Here is a 5,413-nt window from a genome sequence, read left to right on the forward strand (position 1 = left end):
AGAGGCTGTAGGAGTTCCTGCTTCCCTTTGGCCTTTGGATGTCCTTGGAGATGAATTCTCCAAGCACGTGGGCCTCTCGGATCCCCGGCTCACAGTACCTTGTTCTGTTTATTCTGCCTATTCAGCCAGCAAAGGAGCGTGGTCAGCTCAGTTTCTTGAGCCCTGGAATTGTGTCTAGCTTTTGGGACACCATCAGGAAAGGTTTGTGGAAGGGAAGGGGAAGGTCTGGTGACTATGGCATTTGTAGAGGGATCAGTCTTCTCTCACTGCCAGTTGAGATTTGCTTTCTTTGCAAGGGGTTCCTTTGGGTAGGGCAATCTGGTCAGTCCCAGAAATGCACATGAGGGCCCGTGGCTTGGGGCCTGTGTTCCGGCTGCGAGGGACGCCTTTTGCTTGGCCGATGTGGAGCCCCCTCCCCTTAGACATTCATGCACAATATTCAAGCCTCCCAAGGCATCCCTGGGGCATGTGATTGTGGGGAGCTGCCTCTGTGGAGCAGGAGCCAGTGCCAGGGGCTACCCCCAGCCGATGCAGGGCTTTTCTCTGAATCATAACTACAGCTGCCAGTTCTTTGATGTGTCCAGAAGACACACACACCTTCTCACATGTTCCACTGCAATCCATTGAGGGAGATCTGGGCCTCTATTTTTTTTAGGAGGAAATGGGAGCTCAGAGAGGTGGGTGACAGGCCACAAGGGGCAGGGCTGGATTTGAACTCGCACCTGCCTGGCTCTCCAGTCTGCCCCTGCACAAGCAGGCTGACGGAGGAGGGATGAGGCACGTCTACAGTGCACAGCAGACAGCTAGGGGTTGGTGTTCGGTGTCCTCGGGTGCCCAAATCACCTGAGAGAGGTTGGAGATTCCACTTTGGGGGTGTACGGTTCTCCTAGGGCTGCTGTAACTACTTACCACAAACCTGGGGGCTTTGAACAACAGGAACTTGTGCTTTCACAATTCTGGAAGCCCGGAGAGGAAATCAAGGGGTCGGCAGTCTGTAATCCCTCTGATGGCTCCCAGGAAAGATCCCTCCCTCCCTCCCTTCCTTCTTTCCTTTCTTCCTTCCCCTCTTCCTTCCTTCCCCCTTCCCTCCCTCCCTGCTCTCCCTTTACACCTCTCTCTTCCTTTCTTTATCTTCTCCCTCCCCATCCCCCTTTCTTAGAAACTTCTCTTCAGGGGCTCTGCAGAGACCCAGCCCCCTCTCCCGGGCAGATCCCAGTGGCTCTTAGGACACCCAATGGAGAGCGTTTGGAGGGATTTGGGGTGGGTGGGGGTGGTGGGGCGGTGCTCTGGGGGCCCCCCCAGGTGCTCTGTGCTGCCACAAAGGTCTCCTTTCAGCAGGGCCAGGAAAAGCAGGGCTCCCAGTCCCCCACAGACAGAACCTAGCAACAGTCAGGGTTCCCATGGCAACCCGAGATTTATTTTTAGTCGTACTTTAACATTAACATGATGTGAGGGGATCTGAGACTTATATTAGTCTCTTTTAAACAGTACCAAAAAAAAAAAAAGACCCAAAGAAAGAAACTCTCTTTGTAAGGCGTTGTCAACCACTGGGACTAAACAACCAAGACCCGGTGGTGGCGTGTGCAGGGACCCGATCTCAGGAAAGCCAGCCTCTCCCTTTCTCCCGGGTGGGGAGGTGTTCCCGCCAGCCTGGGCTCCAGGAGGTGCATCCAAAAGGAGGGAGGAGAGGCCGAGGGGGCTGTGATCGGGGTCAGCCAAACCCCGGGGGATTGGCTGTCATCCTTCCCCCCACGTTTCCATGGCCAGAGATGGGGGAAATGGACAGAAACACCCCAGCCACTTTGGGAAGGGTGACTGAGCTGATAATTTAATAAGCTACATGGAAGATCATCGGGGGGCTGGAGAACCGTGTGACCTCCCACACAGGGCTGCCGGCTGTTGGGGATTCTGGCCAGTTCTGCAGGGGACTCTGAGGGAAGGACAAGATGGGCATTTGTTACCCATCCAGAGGACACGGGCCCCAGGAGCAGGCAGGGCATGGGCGGGCAGAGCAGGGTTCAGGGTTCAGCAGGAGGTGGAAAAGACCATGGATTCAAGCTGTGAAGAAGTCGGTGCTCTGCTCTGGGCCTAGCCCCATGCCAGACCCCAAAGCCATGGAGGTGCAGAAGTCCAGCCTTGGGGAGCCTGCCTGCCGTTGGGGCAGACTGTATGGAAATAATTCCCACCCAGTGGGGAAGGTGCTGTATGGAGCAAGGGGCAACAGGAGAAAGAAGCACCTGAGCTGGGTCCTGAAGGTTGAATTGGAGTTGCCCAGCTGCATAAAGCAGGAAAGTCTCCTAGGTTTTCATCTGCATAGCCTGGGCTCCTCCCTTGCAAAATGATCCTGTATTTGGTTGTTTTTTTCTGTCCCCAGAGGGGGTTCCTTATTGCTGTGTCATAGATTCTGCTCCCAGCCAGAACACTGAGCACTTAAAATACCCCATCCCTGGCCTGGGGCCAAGGAGTAGGCACATGACCCAAGCACAGCCAATCAGAGCCCTTCCCTGGGACTGAGTTACAGGAAGCAGTTGAAGCAGCTCCACCTCTGCTGGGTGGCTGAGCTGGGGTCTTTAGTCTCGTGGAGTCTTGGCCTCATGGAGATGGCCAGCAGGCAGGGAAAACAAGGCTCACAGGCAAAGAGAAGCAGAGACAGACAGTGTTGGCCAGCCTGCACCCACATTGCTTCCTTCAGTGCTGGGCTGTTGGCAGTGGCCTCCACAGTTTTCCCTTAAGCCAACTTGAGTTGGTTTCTGTCCCTGACTAATTCCCTTCAGTTCTGATAAACACAAGGTGGGGCAGATTCACCTTGTTGAGGGAAAAGGAAAACAACTATGTTTCTTGCACCTGCTACATCTCAGGCACTGTGCCAGGTGACTTGTGTGTCTTCCCAGATCTAATTCTCATAACCACCTCTGAAATTAGGTATTTTTATTACCTGCAAGGAGCCCGGGGCACAGAGAGGCCAAGTACCTTGCCCAAAGGCACACAGCCAGTAAATGCCAGAGTTGGACTTGCCCCTGGGTCTCTCTGACTCATGGCACAGAGAGGCCAAGTACCTTGCCCAAAGGCACACAGCCAGTAAATGCCAGAGTTGGACTTCCCCTGGGTCTCTCTGACTCAGCTATTCCACCTTCCTTCCCCAACTCCTCAGCAGTGCCCAAGGTCTGGATGTCCAACATAGCCCGTGTTTCCCAAATTGTAGCTGGGAAAAAAAATTCAGACTCCTGGACTCGAGCCCAAATGTCTTGGATCAGAAACCAGTCTCTCCAGGCTCCCATCTGACCCCTCCTCACCCTCACCCCCATGCTCCTGGCAGCCTGTGCTACAACTGTTCCCTAAACACACTCTGAGCCCCAGGGTGGACATGCCTTGGCTCATTCTGTTCCTTCTGCCTGGAGTGCCCTACCCTCTTTGTCCACCAATTCACCTCACAGTTTACCTTCCTCACCTTAGCTTTCATGGAACCCCAACAGGTCCCCTCACTGACCCACTCCTGAACTGGGCACAAGTCATGGCTCCCCATCCTGGCCTCCTGCAGCACCCCTGTCCTTGGTCCCCCAGCTGTGGTTGGCTGTCCTCAGTCCCATCTCCCCCACAAACTGGGAGCTGCAGGAGGGCGGGTCCTAGCACGGGGCCTGGCAGACAGCAGGTTTCCACACCTGCCTGCCGTGGACTGAGCCACCCATGGCTCCATTTTTTGGAATGCGCTGATCTCCTCTACTCTTGATGTTGCGTCTTTAAGGGGTCAACCTCATTCACATTTTATTTTAACAAATCACCAGTGGGGCAAGAAGACAGCTTGTGGGGCTAAAAGTGTGGATAAATTGTTAGAAAAACCAGGCCTCTGCCTGGCACAAGTTATGTGATCCTTGGGCAAATGACCCTCCCTTTCTGGGCCTCAGTTTTAAAATCTGTAAAATGGGGAGAACAAGAGCCCCTCCGAGGGCTGAGGTGAGGACGAAGCAAGATAATGTCAGCGTTCATCGCCATCACCTCATGGCAGCCAAGTGTGGGGCAGCAGCCCCCAGCCCCCCCAATGAACACGCCTTTAGCAGTCACCTCTTTTCATCCCCTCAATGAGCTTAAAGGGCAGTCCTATTACTATCACCATTTCACAGCTGAAGAAATAGAAGCACCAATTGCCTAAGTCCACACAGCATATAAAGGGCAGCATGTGGTGTGAACACAGGTTTATGGTCGAGTGCAAACTGTGACATTTCACAGATGTGCCTTCAGGTCCTAGCTTTGTCACTCGCTAGTTTGTGACTGCAGACAACTCATTTCCGCTTTATCGTGATTGTTGAGATCTGCAAAAAGGGGATTATTGTCTCTGACTTGAGTGTAAATACTGGTTCAGTGATGCTTGCTTTGCACAGCAGCATATCTCTCAGCTGCTGGACGTGCAGTGATGAACTGCACCCCTTCTCCTGGGACTCCAGGGATGCTGGGGCTTCCCATATGTTCCAGTTTGCTAAAGCTGTCATTATGCAAAATACCAGAAATGGATTGGCTTTTATAAAGGGGACTCATTAGGCTACATATTTACAGTTCTAAGGACATAGAAGCATCCAAACTCAGGCATTAGTAAGAGGATACCTTCACTGAAGAAAGGCTGATGGCTTTTGGAACACCTCTGTCAGCTGGGAGGGCACATGGCTGGCGTCTGCTGGTCCTTTGCTCCTGGATTCTGGTTTCAAAGTGCTTTCTCCAAAGTCTCTGGGCTTCTGTCTCTCTTAGTTTCTCTCAGCTCTCGGCTTGGTTCTCCTGGGGTGTTTCTCTCTAAGCGTCTGGGAGTCCTCTGTTAGTTTCTCTGGGGCAAACTCAGGGCTTTATCTCTTAGCTTAGCATCTTCAAACATCCTTCTGTCTGCATCTCCAAGTGTTTGCAAGCATCTGGGTCTGTTGGCTCTTAGCTTCTCCGAGGGGCAAACTCTGGATTACATATCTTAGCTTCTCTCCAAGATCTCTCTCATAGTTTCTTCCTTAAAAGTCTCCAACTGATTGGATTAAATCCAGCTGATTGGATTCTCCCACTGCGGAAGACACTCCCTTCATTGATGTAATCAGCCACAGATGCAATCAATTGGCTGATGATTTAATAAACCAGCCACAAATGCCCTTGCAGTAATGGTTAGGCTAGTGTTTGCTCCACCAGACACCTGGGCACCATCACCTGGCCAAGTTGACACATGAACCTAACCATCACATCATGCATTCTCCTCAGGATCTGAGCACCTGAAGCAAAAAGAACTGGGGGGCCAGGAAGAGGTGCCTTCCCTTAACTGAGCCTCAGTTTCCTCATCTATAGAATGTGGATGGCAAGAGCACCCTCCCAGCAGGTGTAAAACTTGGCACAGTGCCACTTAGCAAGACACCCAGGACAAAGTGTCCAGAAGCCAGGCCTCCAAGCAGAC

Source organism: Choloepus didactylus, chromosome 13, assembly GCF_015220235.1.
Source record: "Choloepus didactylus isolate mChoDid1 chromosome 13, mChoDid1.pri, whole genome shotgun sequence".
In the NCBI taxonomy this organism is placed as follows: Eukaryota; Metazoa; Chordata; class Mammalia; order Pilosa; family Megalonychidae; genus Choloepus; species Choloepus didactylus.